This window comes from Cervus canadensis, chromosome X (assembly GCF_019320065.1).
Source record: "Cervus canadensis isolate Bull #8, Minnesota chromosome X, ASM1932006v1, whole genome shotgun sequence".
NCBI lineage: Eukaryota > Metazoa > Chordata > Mammalia > Artiodactyla > Cervidae > Cervus > Cervus canadensis.
In genome coordinates this window covers 47,848,937-47,876,436 of record NC_057419.1, presented here as the reverse complement: position 1 = coordinate 47,876,436, position 27,500 = coordinate 47,848,937, and the positions used below count along the sequence as shown (strand labels likewise).

At 42.3% G+C, this 27,500-nt stretch overlaps 1 protein-coding gene and 1 non-coding gene across 2 annotated transcripts in view; one reads left to right on the top strand and one right to left on the bottom strand.

Moving 5' to 3' along the window:
- The window catches only part of TSPAN7 (tetraspanin 7), a 127,522-nt gene that overhangs the window by 46,267 nt on the left and 53,755 nt on the right, over positions 1–27,500 (top strand). The gene's annotated exons all lie outside the window — the stretch shown is intronic.
- Positions 23,831–23,903, bottom strand: TRNAG-UCC. The gene has a single exon. It is a non-coding gene; the product is annotated as a tRNA-Gly (tRNA).

Sequence of the window (27,500 nt, the reverse complement as noted above, 5' to 3'; positions counted from 1 at the left end):
GGAAGCTTGTAATGTCTTTTTTGTCCCCAAGGATCTGAAATGTCACACTCATGGGCCAAGACATGGGTGTCTTTTCATTCATTGTGCCAAATGGTCTCTGACATACTATGTGCCATTTCCCTCTGACACTTCAATTCCTTCCGTTTTGCTAATCTTTCTTGAATCCAAAAGTCTACAAGCAATAAATGCTGGAAAGGGTGTGGAGAAAAGGGAACCCTCTTACACTGTTGGTGGGAATGTTCTTTTTGTTCTCCATGTTCTCTTTTCATCCTGCAGGTAGCATTCAGGAGCTGGACTCTCCATAACAGTTATTTGATTTTTCATTTTCTCCTCTTTTCAATCTCTTTATACTTGAATTTTTAGAAGATACCTTCTAACACTTCTTTTTTAAATTTCTCATAATATTCTTTAAATTCTGAAAATTTTTTGGTTTTTAATTTTCTGGATTTTGTTATTTTTCACTTTTTTATTTTCTCTTTTATCTTCTCTAAGAATATCATTAATACACATTTGCTGACATTTGCTTGAAGCTCAGGCTTTCTCCACCTTGCTCCCTTCTTTTTTGCTTGTTTTGATCTTTGTAGAGGGTTTTGCCTGCAATGCGGGAGACCTGGGTTTGATCCCTGGGTTGGGAAGATCCCCTGGAGAAGGGAAAGGCCACCCACTCCAGTATTCTAGCCTGGAGAATTCCATGGACTGTGTAGTCCATGGGGTTGCAAAGAGTCTGACAAGGCTGACTGACTTTCACTTTCAGAAGGTTTTCACAAGTGTTTGATAATCCTTGGTTGCTTGGGGACTAGAACGCTGTTATGAAGTTCTGAGCAGGTGGGTGGACCTTGTCAAATTTATTTCCCCATAGAATGATCCAAGTTGGGTATTTGGTGGAAAACCCCAATGTTGGTCTCTTTAGGCCTTCCCCCTTGGTCTACTTTGATGTCCTAGAGAACCTTCCAGTCTCCTCCTGGGAGTGGTGGATCTGGAGTTCAGCCTGGCAGCTTCTGGGGGGAAGAGATCTGGGGTGAGCGCTATCTTTGTTCAGGGTTCAGTGTGCATGTCTGCTCAATGACACCCCTATTTTCACCAGACTACGCATGGCCTCATGATGCCTCCCAGGCCAGATGGCTCTATATTTTATCCTCTTCAGGAAATAAATCTCCCTGAATGTTTGCCTTGGTGGGGAAGGGGCAGTCACTCCGTCGAATGGGATGAGAAGCTAGAAGTTAATAGCTTCTAAAACAGCTTTCTTTCCGGCCTTTTGCACTTTTGCTGTCCTCTGTTTCCCCAGCTCTGGATGAGCGGGGTGCCCATTTTCAGCTTTCCTCCCTAATGGCTTGAGATCATTTTCTTTTCCTTGCCTCCTCAATCGCTTAGCCCTCTTCTCTCTGCTTTGCAGATTCTGAAACTTTGTTGCTCCTTACTCCTCTTTTCTCCTAAACTTATATTTTTAAAACAGCAGTTCCTTTATGTGGTCTTGATGGGGTTATAGGAGAGTGAAATTAGATGCATGTGTTTACCAATTTATCAACTTAAGCTGAAACTTCTTGTCATTTTTTTTTTTACATCATTGGATCCAGTACACATCCTGCCAAAGGCCAAGTCCACTAACAAGGTTTCTGACCATTCAGCCAACACCTTTGTGCCAGGTGCCATCCAGCGCTTGGCATGTGTAGACATCCAAGTAGGAATGGCTGTCATCCTTAGTTTACAAAAGACGAAACTGACCTCAGCTTCAGCCCGTGCACCCAAGGTCACTGCTAAAAGAGTGGCAGTGCTGGGATCTGAGTGCAGTCCAAGATTTGCTTTTTGAAACCCTGTGAAAGTTTTTAACAAGCCCAGTAATTTCCTTATCCTAGGAGCTGATAGGAACGAATGCCTGTGAATTCTATGAGGAGCTCTGAGTTCATTGGACTTTGAAGGAGCAAAAGATTTTGACATGTATGGGGCTGAGTAACCTAGCCTGGGCTTTTGAAAAGTGAAGGGGGGCACCCACAAAGCCTGAGAAGCATCTGCTTTCCCCAGCCATAGCACCTCATGCCTCCTGGATAGCTGGGCGTGCGGCTGAAGGTCTTTCATGGGCACTGTTGTACCATCTGTCTGTAGAACAAAGTATACATGATTTTCTGGCCCACCCAGGAGAAGGTGTGTCCTCTGGTGAGACTCTGTGGTGACCAAGGGCTTCTTTTCTGTCTAGCCCCAAGTCTGGGTAACTCTATTGTCCATTCAGTGTCCTGAGCACCAGCATCTCATTTTCTTATTGACAGTTTTGCTACTGCTCTGCAGCATTATGAAGGCATTGATTTGGAAAAGACATGCAGCCAGAAATAGAAGCTTTAAAGTACAGATTTAATTATTTATTGTGGTTTTTTGCAACCCCTATTCCAACCAGAATTTTCAGACCAAATTATGTGTCCCAAAGAAGTGTACTTCAGAGCTGAAGTGTTGCCTAAAGCTTTAAGGTGGGACTTGATAGGTTTGCATATTAGAGTATTAGAAATATTGGTAAGCAATGAGACTTTTTCCCCAAATGTGGAGAGTGTTGTCATTCTTGTAGCTGGTTTCAGCTTCAGTGAGCTTTCTAAACATGGCTGCTTGCTTGATAAGAATACGATTCTGTTTGTATTCTTTCCCATAACTAAAGGTAGTCCTTTGTCTAGAAGAATGTAATATAAAACACAAATGGTCAGAAATAGGTTTTTTAAAAAATACAAAGCACTATTAACCTGCCTCTGCCTATGAACCCTTGAAATTAGCTGGGGTTACATTTTAATACAGCATTTTGAGCCAAATTATTTTTAGTCTCTGTGGAGAGAACCCTTTTCATTTAAAGGGATTAAAAGAATGCTGGACCAATTTCAGTTGCTTTAAAATGCACATTTGGGGCCTTTTTTGTGTTCTCTAAAGTTCTAAAGAAAAGAACATTTTAAGGGCACTCTGTAAACTGCTTTACAGTATTGGCTTTCAAATGTAAGTACAACTTTACCTAGGAGAGAAAATGATGGATAACATACGCCTTGAATATTTTCTTTGGGAGTAATAAAGTTTTACCTTTATATTTTGATTTCTTCTTTTAAACATTTTTCATCATGGGAATATCATCTCCTCTGTTCTTATTACCCAAAGGAAAATATTTAGATGTCTCATATCAGAAACATCTGCTATACTATAGCCAAACTTTGAATCAGAAGAGAAATTTAGAACATCTTGTCAGCATAGACCTGCAATCCTGAGGTCATCATCTCTTTAGACCTTGCAGGAGGGAGCTTCTACTGAAAAAAGCCTAGACTTCGGAATTGTAGGTTTCAATTCTGCCCATACCTTGCATTCTGGGAAATGTCATTTGACCTCTCTGGGCTTGTTTCTGCAGCAGTAAAATGGAAATAAATCTCAACTTACATGGTTACTGTACAGTTTAGAGAGAATGCACATGGGGAGTCTCCTGTAACAACTGGTATATAACTGGGAGCTCTAGTCATAATATAGCAGTAATTGACAGTGTTTACTGCCTACTAGCCTCTGTTCTAAGGGTTTTATGTGTAACTCATTAAAGCCTCATGAAAACCTCCTAAGATAGATATTATGTTAATATCCCCATTTTATGAGAAAACTGAGGCACACATGTTAACATCCGCCTTTTACAGATGAGAAAACTGAGGCCCGGAGAGTTTTGTGTGCTCTGTGTTATAGAGCTAGTAAATGCATGTTGTATGCAACAACAGTAGGTGCCCCATAAGTGCTTGTTGAATGAATATGTGAAGGAATTTCCATAACTTACTAAGATGGGAACTTTTTCTGGAGGTCCACGCTTCCTCCACAAAATGTGTTTTCTTCAGAGCCCCGTACTCAATTCTCCTGTGCACCTCCTTTCACCTTAGAGAGCTGGTTCCAAACCCCGCATCAGCATTTCTACTGAGTTTCCTGCAGCACAGATGGTCCCCATAGCCAACCTGAATCTAATCGCCTTGAAGGGACTATGAAAGATTCACTTGGTAAATACAGATCTTTGAAAGCAGCACCCCTCGAGCAAGAGCTGGCCCCGTGTTTCTATAAAGGACCAGACAGTAAAGATTTTCAATTCTGCAGACCATAGCGTCTCTGTCACAACTTCCCTGTTGTAGGTTGAAAGCAGCCACAGACAATAAATAAATGGATGGGCGCAGCCGTGTTCCAAGAAGGCTTTATTTACAGAAAGAAGCTGGCTGGCCACATTTGACAGGATAGCTGTCTTTTGTCAACCCTGCTACATAGCAGCGCTTTTCCCTGCTTTGCAGTGCCTAGGCATACCTTTTTAGATAGAGATGCTTGGGTGCTACCCCAGTAAAAGGCTGATATTCAGAAAAAGTAAAATGATTTCTCTCACACAGTTGTGAAAAGGAACACAGGTTAACAATTCTGTTTTACTTGGATTAAGGAATTCGGCAGACACTGTAAGCAATTCAAAGGGAATAAATCAAAAAGCATACGCATATATTGAGTGAAGGGATTGAATTGCATAATGGCTGTAAATCTGATTTTTTTCCTGCAGGGTGGGGAGGGAAGTCAGTCAAAACTGGACAATGACCATTGTAATGTCTACCAGTCACCTATCATTTAAAGAGTTGCATGTGTGGCTTAGTGATAAACAATCTGCGTGCAATGCAGGAGACGCAGGAGATTTGAGTTTGATTCCTGGGTCAGGAAGATCCACTGGAGGAGGAAATGGCAACCCACTCCAGTATTTTTGCCTGGGAAATCCCATGGACAGAGGAGCCTGGTGGGCTACAGTCCATGGGGTTGCAAAAGAGTCAGACACAACTGAGTGACAGAGTGAGTGAGCATCCACACACCCCTAAAAGCTCAAGGGCAGTGAGAGCTTGGAACATGATGATCTGAAGGGGTGTGCCATGTGTAGACAATGCAGAGCTCTCCTTTGAAACACGTATTTCATACACCTCCAGGAGACTGGTCCTGTAGGTTCTGTGTTATGCTTAGAAATCTGCATACTCAAAGTGATGGTCTAGCAGGAAGACTTCCTACCACACTTTGAGTAACATCCTATGAAGGTTTGTTGTTCGCCTGCTCTTTTTCCTTTTTTCTGCTCCATGCTCCTCTCCTCTGATTTAGGGAAACCAACCCCATCTTGTGAGGTTCTCCCATACAGTTGACCAGACAGGTGACAAATAGTTTTTTTGTTGTTGTTGTCGGATGCAGTGGGGACAGGGGAAGTTTGGATATTGAGCAACATTCATTCTCATCTTCTATGTTTACTGTTTGCTCATGTCAGGGAGAGGGACTGAAAGGATGGAGGGGGAGACTTAACCTGAATTGATAATAAAAATAGTTTAGAGGAACTAAGGAAAGGATGCTTGCCACAGAGGATGAGTGAACCTTGAATGCTCTTGGTATAGTTGGAGGAAGGTAGAGAGAGACTGGGAGAATTAGGCCAGTGCTGGAAAGGGCTGTAGGGTGGACACAGACTGGGAAAGCAGGAAGCATGAGTTTTAAACAATCAGGAGTACAGAGACTTCAATAACACATTAGGGAACTCAGAACGCATTAAGTTGGCCTTCGTTTATACGTTTGCTTTCCCGCACATCTTTAACCGCCAGCCCTGTCTTGGTCCATCAGATGCTGTTCCTCTTTGGCCAGACCAGCGAACCTGTCTTCTGAGTTTCCGGAGGATGGGGAAGTCCAGAAAAATCAGACTGTCAGCAAGCTGACTTCCTTTTGGCCAAGTTTTCTCCCTGTCTGAAAAAGCAAAGGGGCGGATGGGTGGGTGTCCTTGATACAGAGTATCTGGAAATTATCAGCAAGTGAGGGTGGTTGAGATGGAATTTCCCTCTGACTTGCTTTCCAGTATATCAAAGTGAAGGTGGGAGAGAGGAGTTCAGTGTCCCCTGCCCCTTCAAAGTCTTTCATTCAAACAGTTCAAGCTTCTCAGACTGGAGCCCTAGTCCCAGAGCCACCTTGGAAATGATATCATTTCATGCTAGTGGGAGAGCCTTCATGTGAATTCCTTAGCTTGGTGAGTTCAGCATTTAAAGGGCAGACATTTTCCCATCCCCTCATTCTCCGAAAGATGATGTGCAGGGGCTTTCAGGGAAAAGGGCCACAGGGACACCAGGGAACACAAGGGGAAAATGGCTGTGTGGAGTTGGGAGTTGGTGGTGGCAGGTGGAAGGCATTCCTGGTGGCAGACACTGGGGACAAGGGGTTGGTGATACTGCAAGCTGAATGGCCTTACTTCCTGGTGTCTAAATGCTGGCTTTGAACACAGTATGCTCCTTCAACACCTGCATCTTATTGAGAGTTTCATCCCTATTTTGTCTTCTTGAGAGTAAATCTCAGAACTTGCCTGTGTTGCTGGCAATGTCGAGTTATTATTCACTCTGAAGTCTAAGCCAAAGATATGAGTGTCAAGAGCTTAAGTGATAAGAATGCCCTGGCCGTAGGCACTGCTGCCCCTGGGCTATCCCAGGTCTCCTGCTTGAGCAGGAGGCAGAGGTGGCAGCAGCCATGGCAGCTGTCTGGGCCCTACTTCTACCAGGAATGTTGCACCAGGGCCTGCCCTGCCTGGATCAGGGATGCCTGTGTATGCCCCGCAGACTGCCACCCAGCACCTGCTATGTTCGCTTTGCTCACAGTATTTGGTGCCTCCTGAAAGAACCCGGCAAGTGTGCTGTTCCCTTTTTGCAGGGGTTATTCTGCCTGCCCTCACTTTGTTTCCACTCCAGGGCACCTGGGATGGGAAGGGTGATCAGTGTTATTCACCTCAGTAAGGCATGCCCTCTGCCTTGAGTCCCTCTCAGCAAGTGACTCAAAAAGTCTTTGAGTTGTTTCTGAAATGATCCTTGGCCACTTAATTTTAGAGTTAACCACAGAAGTTGAGAAGGAGCTGATAGCTGTGGGAAAGGCAGGAGCCTGTTTCCAGGCAGGACAGATTGTCCTTTGAGATTCGGAACCCTTACTTCCTAGTTTGGACTGGAAATCCAAGCAGCTCTGTGACTTCCACCTTCTGTGTTCTTATTCTCTGTTCTGTATTCATGGACTGCTGGCTCAGCATACTGAGACTCAACTGCAAAATTGTATACAGTTGAAGAATGGAATTTTAGGATTGTTTGGGGCTGTCCTGCATTGTATACATCATCTTTTTATTGGGGGGTTGTAGATACCAATGGGCTTCCCTGGTGGCTCAGATGGTAAAGAATCTGCCTGCAGTGCAGGAGACCTGGGTTCAATATCTGGGTCAGGAAGATCCCCTGGAGAAGGGAATGCCAACCCACTCCAGTACTCTTACCTGGAGAGTCCCATGGACAGAGGAACCCAGTGGGCTATAGTCCATGGGGTTGCAAAGATTCAGACATGCTCAACTTAGTGACTAAACAACAAACAGATGTAGTACTCTGCTTCTAGATCTTTGAAGCAAGTCCTAAAATTTTCAGGCTGCAGGCCTTGGCCAGTATATCGGTTATCAGTCTTGAAATTAGTTTTTTAAAAGAATTTGAAGTTTTTCCTGCTTACTTCTAGGATCTAAACTTTCTTTAATTTGCCTGGGACTGAAAGGCTGCAAGTAACTGAATTTCCTTGATACTAAATAAAAAGCTGTAACTTTGGTTAAGACTCTGCTAGTACATGATATCTTGCTTTAGATCAGGATTGAGTCCTACTTGGAAAGGTCGAAGTGAAGTGTTTAGTTGCTCAGTCATGTCTGACTCTTTGCGACCCCATGGACTGGGGCTCACCAGGCTCCTCTGTCCATGGAATTCTCCAGGCCAGAATACTAGAATGGGTAGCCATTCCCCTCTCCAGGAGATCTTTCTGACCCAGGGATCGACCCCACGTCTCCTGCATTGCAGGCAGAGTCTTAACCCTGTGAGCCACTGGGGAAGCTCTGGAAAAGTAGAGATGATAACCATGTTGGCAATTCACCTTCAGTAGAGTGTAATGTAAGATGATGGCGAGGCAAAGAAAAACAGCCATATTTCTTGCATCTGTTTAATTTTGCTTTCAATAACTCATTCAGTTGAGGCTTGGTTCTTTTCTTTCTTTCTTTGGTAATGAGCACATGATAGCATGATCCATTAAGCAGTGTGCAAATAATAGTTGTGTACTTCTCTGTTTCTGGGAGAAACTTGCCTACTGAGGTTTAGAAGAAGCTGGTTTTTTTCCTCATTTACACAGCAAGCAATATGATTTGGGAGGTGGAATCCAGAGATCTGAGGTCAGAGGAGTCAAATTCTTATCAAGATATTCTAGTCTTAAATGGCTGACTTTGAACAAATTGAAATGGAATTAGTTTTTTTTTTTTTTTTAAATTTCAATCTGCACATTTGGGGACAACCCTTTCTTATGTCACAGGAAGGTTGTAGGGTTCTACGGGGAGACTGTGTGAGATAGCACTTTGTAAACATTGAAGTGTGACCCTGGTCATTCAAAAAAAATTTTTTTTAAATTTTATTTAATTCATTCATTTTTCAATTGAAGTATACTTGATGAAAGTGAAAGAGGAGAATGAAAAAGCTGGCTTAAAACTCAGCATTCAAAAAACAAAGATCATGGCATCTGGTCCCACCACTTCATGGCAAATAGATGGGGAAACAGTGGAAACAGTGGCAGATTTTATTTTCTCGGGCTCCAAAATCACTGCAGATGGTGACTGTAGCCATGAAATTAAAAGATGCTTTCTCATTGGAAGAAACGCAATGACAAACCTAGACAGCATATTAAAAAGCAGAGACATTACTGACAAAGGTCCATCTATTCAAAGCTATGGTTTTTCCAATAGTCATGTATGGATGTGAGAGTTGGACCATAAAGAAAGCTGAGCGCTGAAGAAATTGATGCTTTTGAACTGTGGTGTTGGAGAAGACTCTTGAGAGTCCCTTGGACAGCAAGGAGATCAAATCACTTATTCCTAAAGGAAATCAGTCCTGAATATTCATTGAAAGGACTGGTGCTGAAGCTGCAATACTTTGGCACCTGATGCGAAGAGCCAACTTGCTGGGAAAGACCCTGATGCTGGGAAAGACTGAAGGCAGTAGGAGAAGGGGATGACAGAGGATGAGATGGCTGGATGGCATCACTGACTTGATGGACAGGAGTTTGAGTAAGCTCTGGGAGTTGTTGATGGACAGGGAAGCCTGGAGTGCTGCAGTCCATGGGGTTGCAAAGAGTCGGACATGACTGAGCGACTGAACTGATAGTTGATGTACAATACTGTATAAGTTTCAGATGTACAAGACGGCGATTCACAGTTTTTAAAGGTTATATTCCACTTAAAGTCATTATAGAATATTGGCTGAATTCCCTGTGTTGTACAAGATCATGGTTCATTTTATTTATTCCCCTTTGCAAGTGTGACTGGCAGACCCGATGATTTCTGAGAAGCTTGGCTTTCACTGGAATGACGAGATAAGTTACTGGAGCGAAGGGCATGTGGTGAGTAAGATCAAAGGCCTTCCTGGAGCTCAGCTTCCTTTCCCCCAGTTAAGCAAGAATAGGACTGAACTTCAGTGGCTGAGAGTTTTAAATCTTGCCATACATTTTAGGAATTTTTCTTAACTTGGCTTCCAAAGCACCCCATTCTCTGGCTTTCCCTTATAACTCACTGGTTTGCTCAGCCTCCTTTTGTAGGTCATCTGCTCCTCAATCTGTATGTAGTTGGGTCCCAGATCTCAGTGTGTGCCCCTTTTCTTGAAAGTAGTTCCCTCAGTGACCTTATTCTATGTCACGACTTTTTAAATACTAAGTAAATCCCCCAAATTCCCAGACTTTCTCCTGAAATCCAAACCCCTGTCCCGCTGCCTTATCTATTTCAATGTCTCCAACTCAATGTGTCCCCAGTCTAACCTGATCCTCTTCTTTCAACAACAAAGACCCACCAAGAACCAGTTCTACTTGCAGTTGTACCCTTCCTTAAGCTCCCACTTCTTTCTTTCCCAAATTATTTTCTAGATATTTCTTCATGTTCTTCCCCTTCCTCACCAAGGGTGACATGAAGGAGAAATAGGTATCCCAGTTTTAGAATTGAAACACGTTGTCACCCACTTATTTGAAGGCTGAGGCCACAAGTCCAGGGTCTCCCACCCAGGTATCATGGATTCTTGTTTTCTCAGCAAACAGCTGTGTGAACTTTGGGGTGGGACCTTTCCCAGCCATCTCAATGGAATTATTTATAGAGTCATAATAGCCCAGGCTGGCTCCAGGAAAGAGGTGCAACCAAATAATATATCAGCCATAATTTTCCATTCAGCATTTCCATTTTCTCTCCAGTCAACCACAATCCTCAGCCCTCAAGAGTGCTGTTATTTAAAACTGTGAATCATAAAGCTGTATCAAGTCTACCAGCCAGAGGAAATGTTGCCAGATGGTTTCTGACCAGGTACATCTCTTGAGACCCTGAAAACCAGCTTCATGATGCAAGGTGCTTTGGAAGGGCAAATTATTATATTTATTTTCAGGTTATTAAATTATTTATGCATGCTAGCAGTGGAGATATTTCTCTGCTTTCCAACTAATAAATGTTGACTGCTCTTACTAGGGTCTCAATAGGACTGAGTAAGCTCACAGTGACCTGTGAGTTCTGAGTAACCTTAGAAGTAGGTTTCAGTATTAATGGCCTCTGAACTAAAAATTGTTGCCTAGAAATATTTCCTAGACCCTAAAAGATTAAGGTGAGAAGAAACAAATCAAGGCAGAATCTGGCTTGATTATAAGTACTGTATTTAATCTTTCTGTAGCTTGCTTACTCAAATTAAAAAGCAAAAATATAATAAGTGGCCAGTCATTGCAGGTGATGGTTCTCAACCTTGGGTGCACACTGGTGTCCCCAGGGTGCTTGGGGAACCCTGCTGCCTAGGTTCCACCCCCCAGAGAGTCTAATTGAATTGGTTTTGGGTGGTAACCAGGCATCAGGATTTTTGAAAACTCCCCATGTGCTCAGATGCTCAATCATGTCCCACTCTTTGTGACCACATGGATTGTAGCCTGCCAGGCTTGTCTATCCATGGGATTCTCCAGACAAGAATACTGGAGTGGGTTGCCATTTCCTCCTCCAGGGGATCTTCCAGACCCAGGGATTGAACCTGCGTCTCTTATATCACCTGCATTGGCAGGTGTATTCTTTACCGCTAGCACCACCTGGGGAGCCCTATGTGATGCTAATGTGCAACCAAGGGTTGAGAATTCTCCTAAGAGGGACTTAAAAATACTTTGTAGACATCTGTCCTAATTTTTTGTTTTCAGGAGGAGACAGAGCCTCCTTGGGATTTTCCAGATCTTTCACTTATTTGTGGGAGATATGAAAATGAAAAACAGTTCCCTGTCACCTGTAAACATGATACTTTTGTAGACTTTGGAGCACTAGCCACATGTCCATCACCAGTTCCCATGGCATGGAGCAGATACATTTCATGCCCTGTTCAGTGTAAGAGGTTCTTATTAGCATCTCCCATAATGTGTGTAAGTCCTGAGACCAGCTCACCATCACCTAGTTGGTAAGTGGCAGACTTGACATTTGAACCCTGATCCCATATCATCCTCCGTTGTTCCCCATCTGCTGGCTGCAAGAGAGGACATCTTTGCTAAATAGCCACCATATAATTCCACATGAACAAGAAAAATAATGTTAAAGGAGACATTTGTGGGGCTTAACTGTATGAGCAGCTAGGTCTACATGAAGGTAGCTACGGTGCATTGATGACTCAGTGAAAGACTGAAGATTAAGTGGATGGGAGAAAGAATGGAGTAGACAGACTGGGACGGGGGACTCAGAGCACAGGTGGAAGTGTTAGTCTTGAACAGGTGGAAGGACACATCTTAGGGAGGAAGGAGCAGTGTGGTTACAAGAACTTTTAGAGGTCTGGCAGGAAGTTATGGTGAGCTTTATTTCTGATGACTTCCATTGTTCTTTGTGAAGTCCCCTACATAGGCACAAGTTCTATTCTGAGAGCATGTTCAGAAGTCCAATTTATAGGTCCAACAGAGTTAACGGAGGTACCCAAGTAACACAATCAGCCATATAGTACTGTACTGTAATAGGTTTATAATACTTGTCACATACATAATACATAAAAAGCAAACAAAAAATAAACGTGTTTAATCTTACAGTGTGATATCTTGAAAGGTACAGAAGTACCAGCTACACCACAGCTTTTACACTTGCTTCCAGATATCCTGGCCTTGAAATAAACTGTGCTACTATAGGGATAACCACTAGATCATTCAGGTATGACCTAAATCAAATCCCTTATGAATATACAGTGGAAGTTAGAAATAGATTTAAGGGACTAGATCTGACAGACAGAGAGCCTGATGAACTATGGATGGAGGTTCGTGACATTGTACAGGAGACAGGGATCAAGACCATCCCCATGGAAAAGAAATGCAAAAAGGCAAAATGGTTGTCTGAGGAGGTCTTACAAATAGCTGTGAAAAGAAGAGAAGCAAAAAGCAAAGGAGAAAGGGAAAAATACTCCCATTTGAATGCAGAGTTCCAAAGCATAGCAAGGAGAGATAAGAAAGACTTCCTCAGTGATAAATGCCAAAGAAATAGACTACACACAACGAATGGGAAAGACTAGAGATTCTTCAAGAAATTAGATGATACAAAGGAACATTTCATGCAAAAAATGGGCTCAATAAAGGACAGAAATGGTATGGACCTTAACAGAAGCAGAGATATTAGAAAGAGGTGGCAAGAAATACACAGAAGAAAACTGTAAACAAACACGATCTTCAATGACCAGATAATCACAATGGTGTGGTCACTCACCTAGAGCCAGACATCCTGGAATGTGAAGTCAAGTGGGCCTTAGGAAGCATCACTATGAACAAGCTAGTGGAGGTGATGGAATTCCAGTTGAGCTATTTCAAATCCTGAAAGATGATGCTGTGAAAGTGCTGCACTCAATATGCCAGCAAATTTGGAAAACGCAGCAGTGGCCACAGGACTGGAAAAGGTCCGTTTTCATTCCAATCCCTAAGAAAGGCAATCCCAAAGAATGCTCAAACTACCGCACAATTGTGCTCATCTCACACGCTAGTAAAGTAATGCTCAAAATTCTCCAAGCCAGGCTTCAGCAATACATGAACCGAGAATTTCCAGATGTTCAAGCTGGTTTTAGAGAAGGCAGAGGAACTAGAGATCAAATTGTCAATATCTGCTGGATCATCAAAAAAGCAAGAGAGTTCCAGAAAAACATCTATTTCTGCTTTAATGACTATGCCAAAGCCATTGACTGTGTGGATCACAATAAACTGTGGAAAATTCTGAAAGAGATGGGAATACCAGACCACCTGACCTGCCTCTTGAGAAACCTGTATGCAGGTCAGGAAGCAACAGTTAGAACTGGACATGGAACACAGACTGGTTCCAAATAGGAAAAGGAGTACGTCAAGGCTGTATATTGTCACCCTGCTTATTTAACTTATATGCAGAGTACATCATGAGAAACGCTGGGCTGGAAGAAGCACAGCTGGAATCAAGATTGCCAGGAGAAATATCAATAACCTCAGATATGCAGATGACACCACCCTCATGGCAGAAAGTGAAGAGGAACTAAAAAGCCTCTTGATGAAAGTGAAAGAGGAGAGTGAAAAAGTTGGCTTAAAGCTCAACATTCAGAAACTAAGATCATGACATCTGGTCCCATCACTCATGGGAAATAGATGGGTAGACAGTAGAAACAGTGTCAGACTTTATTTTTTTGGGCTCCAAAATCACTGCAGATGGTGACTGCAGCCATGAAATTAAAAGACGCTTACTCCTTGGAAGGAAAGTTATGACCAACCTAGATAGGATATTAAAAAGCAGACATTACTTTGCCAACAAAGGTCCATCTAGTCAAGGTTATGGTTTTTCTAGTGGTCATGTAATGGATGTGAGAGTTGGACTGTGAAGAAAGCTGAGCAGCGAAGAATTGATGCTTTTGAACTGTGGTGTTGGAGAAGACTCTTGAGAGTCCCTTGGACTGCAAGGAGATCCAACCAGTCCATCCTAAAGGAGATCAGTCCTGGGTGTTCATTGGAAGGACTGATGTTGAAGCTGAAACTCCAATACTTTGGCCACCTCATGTGAAGAGCTGACTCATTGGAAAAGACCCTGATGCTGGGAGGGATTGGGGGCAGGAGGAGAAGGGGGAGACAGAGGATGAGATGGCTGGATGGCATCACCGACTCGATGGGCATGAGTTTGAGTAAACTCTGGGAGTTTGTGATGGACAGGGAGGCCTGGCATGCTGCGATTCATGGGGTCACAAAGAGTCGGACACGACTGAGCAACTGAACTGTACTCTATGGAGTAACGTGCAGTCAAGTCCATAAAAGCACAACCACTTGTAGAGGATGCATGCACGTGACAATGTTCACCAGATATGTGACCTTATGTGATTGGACATGTGAACACACGTTTGCATCTTTGAACGTTTGCAACTTGAAGGTTCGTATATAGGGGACTTGCTCTATTAAGAAATAAGTTATCTGTGGGAACTTCATGAGGCGGGGTGGGTGGTTTGAGGGGATGTTTGAAAAAAACCCTTGTGGAGAGTGGGAAAGAGATACTAGGGAGATAATAGAGGTAGTGTCAAGAATTCATGAAGGATGGAAAGTATGTGAAAGTGTCACTGCACACTGTGTTTCTTGCTCACTACTAGTTTTTCTTTCAGTGCTCAGCATTGTGCCTGGCAGATTTTGAATAAATGGCTGACTTACCAATGAATAAATTAGTAACACTAAGGAAGTGAGACATGGGAAAATGGGAGGGTATGGACACAGAGTGGGATATTAATTTAGTCTTCTGGATGGTGAGTGTTTCCAGGTGCTGACAAATTTTGGGCTATGGCCACAGGAGTAGATGGCAGCAGTGATATGGAGGTAAAGACCATTTCCGTTGGGGGATACCTCAGGCCTGAGATGCTAAAAGTAAGAAACCACCCTGGATGATAGGGAATGGGTGGGTGGGTGTTAGTTACTCAGTCGAGTCTGACTCTTTTTGTGACCCATGAACTATAGCCTGTGTCCATGGGATTTCCCAGGCAAGAATAGTGGAGTATTCTTCTCTAGGAGATCTTCTCGACCCAGGGGTGGAATCTGGGTCTCCTACATTGCAGGTGGATTCTTTACCATCTGAGCCACCAAGGAAGCCCCGTTAGGGCATGGAGTGGAGAGTAAAACTGCGAACCACTTGTCAATCTTTAAAAACATACAGAGATTGGTACTCTATAGGAAGAGGTAGAGTGTGGTCTGAGCATCAGCTGTTCACAAGTGGAAGGACAATGGCCTGGAAGTGGCGTTGGGTCATAATAAAGATTGTAAGAAGCTTCATGGCCATGAGTGTGTTGGGTATAGGAGCAGAGGCCACAGAAGACATGGGATCCTCAGAGGAGAGCTGGGTTCTGCAGAGGGCAGGAGTTGAAAGGGACATTCCAGGGAGAGGAGCTTATTCTTTAACAAAGGAGCTGAGTTTCACTGAGAAGACTCCCCCCCCCCCGCCCCAGGAGACCTGCAGTTGCAGTCACTAAAGCATTGGTATAAGTTTGAGACATCCAGACTTTACATGATAATCTGGCCCTGACATGCCTCAACATGTCTCTCAGAATCTTGGCTGTGTTTACTCATCTGCAGGTGGTTAGCCGGTTAGCCGGTGATCTATGCACACCTATCGCCACACCCTAAGTTCATCATTCACAAGATGTTTTCAATTGTATTACCTCATTGTGATTTTGACAATCTGAAAAATGTTAACATCTCCAAGATGCATAGATTGAGAACTCTGACCCAGTGTGCTTTCTTCTTCCTAAATTCTGTACATTGCTAAATTCTGTCCCCACTTGTTTTTCTAGACCACCTGCCAGAGTGGCTTTCTTGGGTGCGTGCATGCTAAGTCACTTCAGTCGTCTCTAACTCTTTGCAACCCCATGGATTGTAGCCCACCAGGCTTTTCTGTCCATGGGAGTTCTCCAGGCAAGAATACTGGATTGGGTTGCTGTGCTGGATTGGGTTGTTGTGTTGTTGTTGTCCTTCTCCATGGGATCTTCCAGGACCAGAGATCAAACTCACATCTCTTACATCTCCTGCATTGGTAGGTTCTTTACCACTAGCACCACCTGGGAAGCCTGGCTTTCTTGGGATACAGGACTAACAGCAGCGGAGGGGGGTTATGAGAGCCTTACTGGGAGAGACCCAGAGCACCTCTGCCTGTGGCCGAATACAAATGAGAACCTCTGACCTAAGGAAATTAGTGGAATGAGGGATGTTTTGCATTTTTATAGCTGTTTTTGATGGCCATTCACTTTTAGGTCTTAGATAATCTTTGGCTTGGGCTAAGAAGCCTAAATATAGACAAGAACTATGCTGTGTATTTCAAATTTTTCTCTTTTATATTCTTACTAAAGTTTGCAACAGTTTTGTTCAATAGAAATAGAACGTGAAAATACTAATAAATAACCAACAAGGACCTACTGTATAGCACAGGGAACTATAGTCAATATTTTCTAATAACCTATAAGGGAAAGCAAACTGAAAAATAATATATATAATTGAATATATATATATTCAGTTATTCAGATATATGTATGTGTGTATATATATATATATATATATCTGTGCTGTATCACTGTGCTGTACACCCAAAACTAACACGACATTGTAAATCAGCTGTACTTTGATTTTTAAAAATGTCAAAAAATGGGACTTCCCTGGTGGTCTAGTGGTTAAGATTCCATGCTTCCACTTGCAGGGGGCATGGATTCGATCCTTGGTCTGGTAACTGAGATCCTATATGCCACACAGCATGGCCAAAAATAAGCAAAATAAAATTTGTTCAAAAACATTTAAAAAGTAAAAAAAAAAAAAAAATATATATATATATATATATATATATATATATAATGTGAGCCTCATTTTTCTGCTGCCCACATTGAAAGATAAAAAGAGGTAAAATGCATGAAATGTTTTTCATTCTTATTTTGTAGTCTGTCTCTGAAACCCGGTGTGTAGGTCGCACTTATGACCCATCTCTGTTTGCATTAGCCATGTTTCAAGTGCGTGGTGGCCACGGTGGCTGGTGTTTCTTCCTATAACGGGTAGCGCAGACCTGACAGTATTAAGAGGGTGGTGTGTCATGTGGAGAACCTTTAACCACAGCTCTCATATTTTGTTACTGTTAACTGAATCGTTTTGATTAAATTTGGGGTGATACATTTCAAGTGTCTCAATTACATCCGTAGTCATCACACCGTTCATTTGATTATCCTTCAGCACCTTGTCGCTTTTTGAATAGGTTTGGAGGAGATCTTGTGGAAAGCCACTGCTGTTTCTGAAAGAACCTTGGAGTGGCAAAGCTAATCAGGAATAATTCATCTCACTGTGATGCAGGACTGCATTCATGTGGCCACATATGCATGATTACAGATTCAAGGCTATAGTTACTTCTCTTAGGAAATTGGGCAGGAGGTGTGATACTCAGCACAAAAATATCTAAAAGCACTAGAACTTGTTGTAGCTTAATGCTGCTCTGACCTAAGGACCTACAGTGCCCTGAAGCTAGTAGTACACGTGTAGGTAGGACTTTCTGAAATCTGGCCCTTCTCAAATGGCCGCTTTTCCACCCAGACTTGTTTCATCTTTAGATCTCTGCTCAATTTAGTATTTGTTGCTGTACAATGGTGGTAGAGTTTCCTCTAGAGCTGGAAACCAGGCCGTTCTCCTCTAAATGGCATTGGTGGGGGGAGGAATAGTTTGGGATTAACATATACTACACTATTGCGTATAAAGTAAATAAACAATGAGGACCTACCATCTAGCACAAGGAACTAGAGGAAAAAATAAATGTCACTGGGTTTTTTTTTTTTGGTAAAGGGAGAGGCCAGAAGAACTCAGGAATTGGTCTAACTATATAGTTATGGTTATAGTTAGAGTTAGAGTTATGAGTCTGGCTTCTAGCTTCTGCAATATTGTACTATGGTAGGTTTAGGATTCTTGTGGTGGTGCTTGAGAAAAAGAATGAAGCATTTTCAAGCTTTGGATTGTTTGTTACAAAGGAGAAAAGAGCAAAAAGCGATCATTTTAGTTTAGCTAGTTAATGTCCAGTTACAATCCACAAGGGCTTCCCACGTGGCACTAGTGGTAAAGAACCTGCCTGCCAATGGAGGAGACATAAGAGGCCCAGGTTTGATCCCTGGGTTGGAAAGATCCCCTGGAGGAGGGCATGGCAGCCCATTCCAGTATTCTTGCCTAGAGAATCCCATGCACAGAGGAGCCTGGCGGGCTGCAGTCCATAGGGTCACAAAGTGTTGGACATGACTGAAGTGACTTAGTGGTTGTGTGTGTGTCCACACACACAATCCACAATGTCCAAGTCAGTTTAGAAAATGGTTGTGTCCTTTCTCTAGTCTAAAATGTGTTATGTTTGTGATGCTCTGTTACGTTTGTGATTTTGATTTATGGCTGAACGTGTACTTGTTTCTAGGAGAAAATAGGTATCAGATATACCTCTCTGGTCTATAGCTATTTTATATTCATGATTTTTAAAAATCAACAGACTGTGGGTTTAAAGGGTGGTAAATGCACGGGCTTGCCTAAGAAATATTATTATAAATGGGTTTGGTGTTTTTGTTTTGTTTTACTTTTAGTTTGTGTTTCCATTTCCCATGGTAGGACCACATTTACCCTAATTTAGACTCAAAGTTGGGCCCAATAGTGAGGATTATGCCACCGTGGTATGCTTGGGTAAAGACTGTTTCTGGCTGTAGCAATATCTTTAATATAATGTGGTTTAAAACCAAAATATGTCTTTAAATGGGGACTTTATATATATAGGGCAGTTTTTGCACATAGTTCAACAGTTCTGATAAAACGGTTATCTTATGTTTATAATATACCTTTAGACCATTTAGGGGGCCAGCATTTCTGTCCTTCTAAATCCCCCTGATTTTTTCCTTCTGCTTTTTATAGTTTTCTTTTTGGTATAGTCTAGGATAGATTTGAAGCTGAAACTCCAATATTTTGACCACATGATGCGAAGAGCTGACTCATTTGAAAAGACCCTGATGCTGGGAAAGATTGAGGGCAGGAGGAGAAGGGGATGACAGAGGATGAGATGATTGGATGGTATCACTGACTCAATGGACATGGGTTTGGGTAGACTCCGGGAGTTGGTGATGGACAGGGAGGCCTGGCGTGCTGCGGTTCATGGGGTTGCAAAGAGCCGGACACAACTGAAGGACTGAACTGAACTGAGGATAGATTTGGGCTTCTGTGGTGGCTCAGATGGTAAAGAATCTGCCTGCAATGTGGGAGACCCGAGTTCCATCTCTAGGTCAGGAAGATCCCTTGGAGAAGGGAATGGCAACCCACTCCAGTATTCGTGCCTGGAGAATCCCATGGACAGAGGACCCTGGTAGGCCACAGTCCATGGGATCGCAAAGAGTCAGGTATGATTGAGCAACTAACACACACACACAGAGTAGATTGAGATGATCTATTATTATTCCTGAGTCACCTGGAGAAGACCACTATAACACTGCATCGCTATCATGCAGAAATGTCCCATCTGTGACAAGTCAGTAGTGCTCCTGTCCATAAGTACACAGTGCAAGAGCAGGAGAACCAAGAGCTGAATTCATCTTCATTTATACCTTTCTTAGGGGCAAAGTGAGACAGCTAGACTCCCCCCCACCCTGGCATTTTTGCTTCTGAATTTTACGATTTTTTTCCCTTTAAATCAAGTAAGTGATCAGTTTGCTAGATTCTTTATTAATCATAGGTGTAAGAACTTTTTAAACACAAACTGCTTTAAATTTTCTTATTTTTTTTAATCCACTGATCTTAGAAGTATCTTCCATCTGAGTCTTTAAACATCAGTTATGAGTTTATTTTTATTTTTTTTTTATGAGTTTATTTTTTATTCTAGCCTCCTAATGGTGGTGGTCTCAGGGCATTTTGTGGCAGGAAGCTTGGGTGAACATATTAAAGGTGAACTGGTGAGGATCAGCCTTTGAATTGCCTTAGTCCTTTTGAAAATTTCACTTCCCCACCTATTTGCATAGAGATCATTCAGTGAGCATTGTTTCTTTGTTTGGAAGTTTCTCCAAAATGGGGAGGTTGCTATGGTTTTAAGACATCACCTCTATTGCTCTCCTAACTTGGGAGATGCAGGTTGAAGAAAGAGCAGTTACTTCTTGGCTGTGTGATCTATTTGTCATTGTTGTTTAGTCGCTCAGTGTCTGACTCTGTGACGCTATGGACTGTAGCTCGCCAAGCTCCTCTGTTCATGGAATTTTCCAGGCAAGAATACTGGAATGAGTTGCCGTTTCCGTCTCCGGAGGATCTTCCCGACTCGGGGATTGAACCAGCTTCTCCTGCATTGGCAGGTGAATTCTTTACCACTGAGCCACCAGGGAAGCCCACGTGATCTGTTATACCTTAGGATAAAGTTGAATGTTATTTGCCTAAACTCTCAGCTTTCATTGGTGTTATGATGTTACTTGTCCAGGATAATGGTTCCAATAGGTGTTACACTTCCAAAGGCTTTTGCAGATCTAATAAATCTGTGCTGTATCTTAAGCAATGAAATCTGTAGTCTTAGGACTATGTAGAAGATACATCAGTTAGAGAACATTCTCTAGTGAATTGGTTCTAAAATTACACCTACCTTAATTGGTGTAAACTGCTTGCCATCTAATTGAGCTAATACCATTAAGGTTTCATCAGTCTGGCATTCTGAAGTCACCCCAGACAATTGATCTTCATTTTGTATCTGTAGCAGTGATGATGCTAATTGGTAAAATTCCACAGCACAGGGCTGTAGGATTCCAGAATAGTGTTTCATTGGTTGGTTTGTATAAGACTCTCCTTTTACATCCAAATCAGTGGCTATTAACCCTTTTTAGACCATTTTATTTCTGAGCAATGCTGCTACAAGATAATCTACAAAGTAGAATCATCAGAATAGTAAGTTTGAGCTGGGGGCAAAGAAAATTGTGTTAACAAGCAGAGCCAGCGTTCATTTTAGCTGTTAATTCTGTTGAGTTACTGTACTTTCCAGAGTTCACTTCCATTTGCCTGCTGGCAGCTAGAAAGGAAGGTTTGAAATGGTTGGCCTTTTGGCATTCAATTAATCTTGGAAAAGGTTGAAGTCCGGTTTGATTTCATGACTGAATGCCGTAATAGTCATTGACTGTCATTTGTCAGTGTTACACTGTCAGGAAGCTATCTCTACCAAGTGTGACACGTGTGAATGGCTCTTATCAGGGAGGGGACACTTTGAAGATTTGAATATTGAGTGATTTCATTATTGTCATCACTATTAATGAGAAAAAATTTTGCTCTACTATTTAAGAATATAAACCAGATTGTTAACTGATAAAGAGGAAGAAAAATCATCTGTAGGAGGGCAAACCTCAGGGGGGTATTCAGCCACATAGGGAGAGAAGACTGGAGTCATTTGGTTTAGATTTTCTTTTACTGAAGAAGTCTTTCCCACTGTTTCCTGGATCAAGGAAAATCCAACCTCCAGAGATGGGGCACATATAACCCCATGAAGTAGTCTAAGGCAATGTACTATAGGTTTATTTACAAAGACATTTTATTGTTTTGTTTTTTTAAAAAGAATTCATTGATGTATAGTTGATTTATTATACAATGTTTTGGTAATTTCTGCTGTATAGCAAAAATTTTTTCTTTTTCATATTCTTTCCTATTATGATTTATCACAGAATATTGAATATAGTTCCCTGTGCTATACAGTAGGACCTTGTTGTTTATCCATCCTATATATAATAGTTTGCAGCTGCTAATCCCAAGCTCCCAATCCTTCCCTCCCCTCTCCTCCCCCTTGGCAACCACAAGTCTGTCCTCTATATCTATGAGTCTGTTTGTGTTTCATAGATAGGTTCATTTGTGTTGTATTTTTAGATTCCACATATAAGTGATATCATATGATGTTTGTCTTTCTCTTTCTGACTTGCTTCACTTAAGTGTGATAAGCTCTAGTTGCATCCATGTTGCTGCAAAGCGTTATTTCATTCTTTTTTATGGCTGAGCAATATTCCATTGTGTGTGTATATATATGTGTGTGTGTGTACACACACAACTTCATTCATTCATCTGTCAATGGACATTTAGATTGTTTCCATGTCTTAGCTTTTGTATTTAGTGCTACTATGAACATAGGGGTGCATGTATCTTTTTGAATTAGAATTTTGCAAAGACATTTTCTTGAACATGCCTTCTTAAAACATTTATATTTTTGGTCTTGGTTTTGTTTTGGGGTGCAAAGCAGAATAAGTTCACTTGTATTTGCATGTGATAAAAAATTTTTTAAAAGAGATCTTTAATGATTTCCTGATGCTAAAGCCAGCTCAGTTTAAACTGTTAAGGAGAAGATGTATTTTAGTTTTCTAAGAAGCAGGTCATCCTCATTCATTCAACCATCAGCTAGTTATTGAGTACATCCTTTGAATAAGACCTTACTACAAAGTTAAATAATACCTGAATTTGGCTTTAAGAGCCATAGTCCAGTAATAGAAGCTATGTACACAAATGGTGGTTACAAACTGGACCAGTACTCCTATGCTGCTGCTGCTGCTGCTAAGTCACTTCAGTCGTGTCTGACTCTATGCGACCCCATAGACGGCAGCCCACCAGGCTCCCCCGTCCCTGGGATTCTCCAGGCAAGAACACTGGAGTGGGTTGCCGTTTCCTTCTCCAATGCATGAAAGTGAAAAGGGAAAGTGAAGTCACTCAGTCGTGTCCAACTCTTAGCGACCCCATGGACCGCAGCCCACCAGGCTCCTCCATCATGGGATTTTCCAGGCAAGAGTACTGGAGTGGGTTGCCATTGCCTTCTCCTATAGATGGTAATAAATTTAAATTTTAAAAGTGCTTCTGATGTTTTTCAGTGAAGTAATTTTTACATCAGAAAACTTTTGTTAACTGATTAGTATAGAATTTATAGTGTTGACTGAGGTAGAGATTCAGCTACTTCTCCAAGTAAATCTAGATGGTGAATTTCATCGTGAGAAATTTCTTCAACATTCACAAAGAAAGTATGTTCTCTGACTTTAAAAAAAAAAACTTTTTTCTTTTTATCCATTTGTTATGGAATTTGAAATTTGGATATTTTGTTCATGTCATTGTGAACTAATTATTGGGTCATATAGCTAATGGAGCATTTCTTATTTATGAGTTAGTGTCATCCAGTCTCTTAGGTTTTGTTTTCCTTTTATATTTCCAAATACTTTCTCAATTTGGATGAAGTAGTCTTCCCTGGGGGCTCAGACGGTAAAGAATCTGCCTACAATGCAGGAGACCTGTGTTCAATCCCTGGGTTAGGAAGACCCCCTGGAGAAGTGAATGGCAATCCACTCCAGTGTTCTTGCCTGGGATAATCCTCAGGACAAAGGAACCTGGCGGGCTACAGTTCATGGGGTTGTCAAGAGTTGGACAGGACTGAGAGACTAACACTTTCACTTTCATGCAGACCATAGGAAACATATATTTAATACCTATAGTTTGTATTGTTGTTTTGTTTTTAAAATGCGTATCATTTTTAAGGATCTTTTATTCTGGGTTTTTAGATATCTACCTCTTTGCTAATATATATATTTTTAAATTTTGTGACCTAACTCCTGCCTTCAAATTTTATTATATTTGAGATGACTTACAGATGCCTATGTCAGAACTCGTTCAGTCATATTAGGAAAAGATTGATGTCAGATAGCACTATTATCCTAGTTCATGGTGGTTAATACTTGGAAAGTAAGCTAATCAAAATATTTAGAATGAGTCATTCTCACTTTTTTACTTTTATTTAAAATTATCTTTTGGCCACGGCTCGTGGCATATGGGATCATAGTTCCCTGACCAGGGATCAAACCTGTGCCCCCTACATTGGAAGTGCAGAGTCTTAACCACTGGACCACCAGGGAAGTCCCTTGACTGGCTTTTAGGAATGGGCAGGAGAGAGTCTCCATGATAGCAGCATTCCTAGTTCCTCTGTCTGCTTGGGGACTTATTCTCAGCATCCAGAGTTTTTGCCTTCTTGCCCCCTTTCCTTCATGAGGGGCCTCACATTTATTGACACAGCTCTTTACAGTATCCAGAGGGTCCTCATAAAACTTCTTTCCAGCCTCTTGGTGCCTTGTGAGATAGGCCAGCGACATCACAAAACTGAGACTCAGAGGTGTAAAAACTAGCACTTGAATGTCAGCTGTCTGATGCTGCTAACCCTCGGCTGCCTGTCATATAAGCTGATAAGAAGCTGTGGTCAGGAGGGGTCTGGGAAGTGAGCCCTTCTGCTCACTTGAACAAAGGTGAGGACACTTAGCTCAGACAAAGGCCACAAGAGAAGCAGGGTGTGGTCCAGCAGGCAGGGCCATAGCCCTGGTTCTGACTCCACCGTGAACATGCAGGCAGGGGTCACGGTCTGGTCCTGGAACTTTGATATCTGCTGACTGGATTCCATGCAGCTTCTATTACTGCCCTCTCTGATCCTCCTGGTTTGATAGCAACCTTCCACAGAGGGCCCTTCTATGATTTCTGGGGCTTCCTCGATGGCTCAAGCATTACAGAATCTGCCTGCAATGCAGGAGACTCAGGGTCGATCCCTGGGTCAGGAAGATCTCCTGAAGGAGGAAATGGCAACCTACTATGATTTATGATTTCCCACTACAAAAATAAAGGACATCTTTACCCTGAACCCCAAAGTTTGGAAAAGAGCTAATTAATCTAGTCAATGAAATTGATTTGAGGTTAATTTTATTTATTTTATTTTTACTTGGCAATGCCATGCAGCATGTGGGATCTTAGTTCCCTGACCAGGGATCGAACCTATGCCCTCTTTATTGGATGTGCAGCATCTTAACCACTGGACCACTAAGGAAGTCCCAATTTTAGATTAATTTTAAAGGAAACATGCCCCAAGACCTACTTTGAATTTTGTACTCAAACTTGAGTGGAGGAAGGATTTTCCAGCAGAGGCACCTTTAAAGAAAGTAAAGTGTCGTGGACTATCTGTTCTGTTAAATTTTGTTGAATTTTGGCATGACTTTTGGGGGCAGAGGCAATGTCAGAAAAAGATGTTGCTTCTGAACTATTTCCATTTTCCTGAGAAAGATGGTGTAGGTCTCTGGTTAAATCACTTGTGAAACTGACACCACTTCCCATCCTTTATTGATGAAAATTAATGATATTTCACTTTTAGAAATGTCCTTGCCAGGAAGAAAAGAAAAATAAAGCAGGCTTAGGAAACCTTGAGAAAAGTGATACTGATAATGTTTGTTGAAAACTTACTGTATGCTCCACACTGTGTCATCTCATTTAATCCTTTGTAGAACCTTGCATTATACTACCTTTTTAGATAGTAATTTAACAGAAAAGGAAACTGAGGTAGAGAGTGTGTGACTCCCCCATTGCAAACTCCAGAGAGGGGCTATACAGACCTTAGATGGTGACTAGTACCCTCATAAATTTCACTACCAAGCTTCCTATTTCTGGTCAAGGATTCAATTAGTCATTTCCAGATAAAACTTTGAAAATTCCTTGCTGAAAGCTCCACTAATGTGTGTGTGTGTGTGTGCGCGCGCGCATGCGTGCATGTGTTTAGTCATTCAGTTGCGACCAACTCTTTGCAACTCCATGGAATATAGCCTACCAGGCTCCTCTGTCCGTGGGATTTCCCAGCAAGAATACTGGAGTGGGTTGCTGTTTCCTTCAGGGGATCTTCCTGACCCAGGAATCAAACCCGTGTCTTCTGCATTGGCAGGCAGATTCTTTACCACTGAGCCACCAGGGAAGCCCTACTATTGTGTACATACTTGCTAATTAGGAGGTTATTTTCCAAACTTCTACAGATTGTACTCTAGCCTCAGACAGGCCACATTTGAGCCAAATAGTGCAAAACCCTCTTGCTGTTGATTAGCTGAGCTAAGAATATCTGCCCTCTTCACACTTGAATAAGTCAAGCCACTTAACCATAAGACAGAAGCCGTTTCTTTTTTGTTTTCTTTTCCCCTTGCTCAAATTGTTTCATAACCAGTACTCTGAGTGAATAGCTATTATTCACCCTTTCCTGGTAGAGAAACATTTAACACTGCAGATTAAGCTCTGTTCCAAAGAGTTGTTGCTGTTCCCAGTCAAATGTTTTAACACACTTAGGATCTGTGAGACCACTAGGCTAATCTCCAAGGTTGTGTTTGGATGAGAATTAACACAGAGACAGTAGAACAATGTGGAAAAAGATGAAACTCTAGCCCCAAGGCCATTGATGACATCAATATTGAGGTCAATGCTGAGGTACCTGCTGGAATGCGCCAGGCCGGGGATCTCCCAGGCCTTGTACCCCCTTGTGACCAACAGTCAGGATGAGGGCCAGGCAGGGATTTTTTTCCCCATTCCTTCTCTCATCAGACTATTGTCCTATTGTAGAAACATCCCAGGGCACATTGCCAAGCTGTCACAAAGCGTGTGCCTGTAAGAAATTACCCCTTCATAACTCAACATCATTGTTGCATCCTGACTTTCTGAGAGGATTTTCCTTAGCTGGCCACACTGGGAGTTCCTGTGTCCTGGCTGTGATTTCAGCTTACTGCTGCTTTATCCTGCCAACTGGCCTTTGGGTATCCTAATGGGCAGATTTCCTTCCTGTCAAATTCCAAAAGTGCTTGTAAGTCTCTTATACTTCAACTAAAACAAACAAACCAACAAAAAAACCCCAAAGTGCAGTTTTTAATTCCTATGACCCATGAGTTCCCGTGAATCCACTTACTCTGATGTGGCTTTAAACCTCATACACTATGGCACATATTTGCTTCCGCTAAGATTTCCCCCAGAGAAGGCAATGGCACCCCACTCCGGTACTCTTGCCTGGAAAATCCCATGGACGGAGGAGCCTGGTAGGCTGCAGTCCATGGGGTCGCGAAGAGTCAGACATGACTGAGCGACTTCACTATCACTTTTCACTTTTATGCATTGGAGAAGGAAATGGCAACCCACTCCAGTGTTCTTGCCTGGAGAATCCCAGGGATGGGGTCGCACAGAGTCAGACATGACTGAAGTGACTTAGCAGTAGCAGTAGCAAGATTTCCCCAGTTGGCTTCCATTTTACATGTTCAAAGCGGTGTCTATATCTAAGAGATATGTAATCTTGCACCTTTGGTCCTGGACTTAGAAACATCATGACAGGCATTGCCTCGTTTCCATTCTGAGTCCCTAGGGTGGCCCAGTTCAGTAGAGCTTGTTTTCCTTCACGCACTGCTTTATGATTGTTATGGTTGAGGACACTGAACTCAGATTTTCCTTCCTGGTTGCCTCTTGAAGCGCTGCCATCTTTCCCCACAGGAGAGCAAGCCCTTGCTGATAGGAAATCTCTCCATGTGCACGTGGCATTGTGCCAGCATCGATGGCTGCCAATGGTTTTGTCTAGTTGCGAGCAGCTGATTTTCCCTGGATGGTGGACTGGGCCACACAGGGGGCCCATGGCACAGTAGGCTCTTCACTGAGAGATGCTTCTTTGTGGAGAAGTTCCT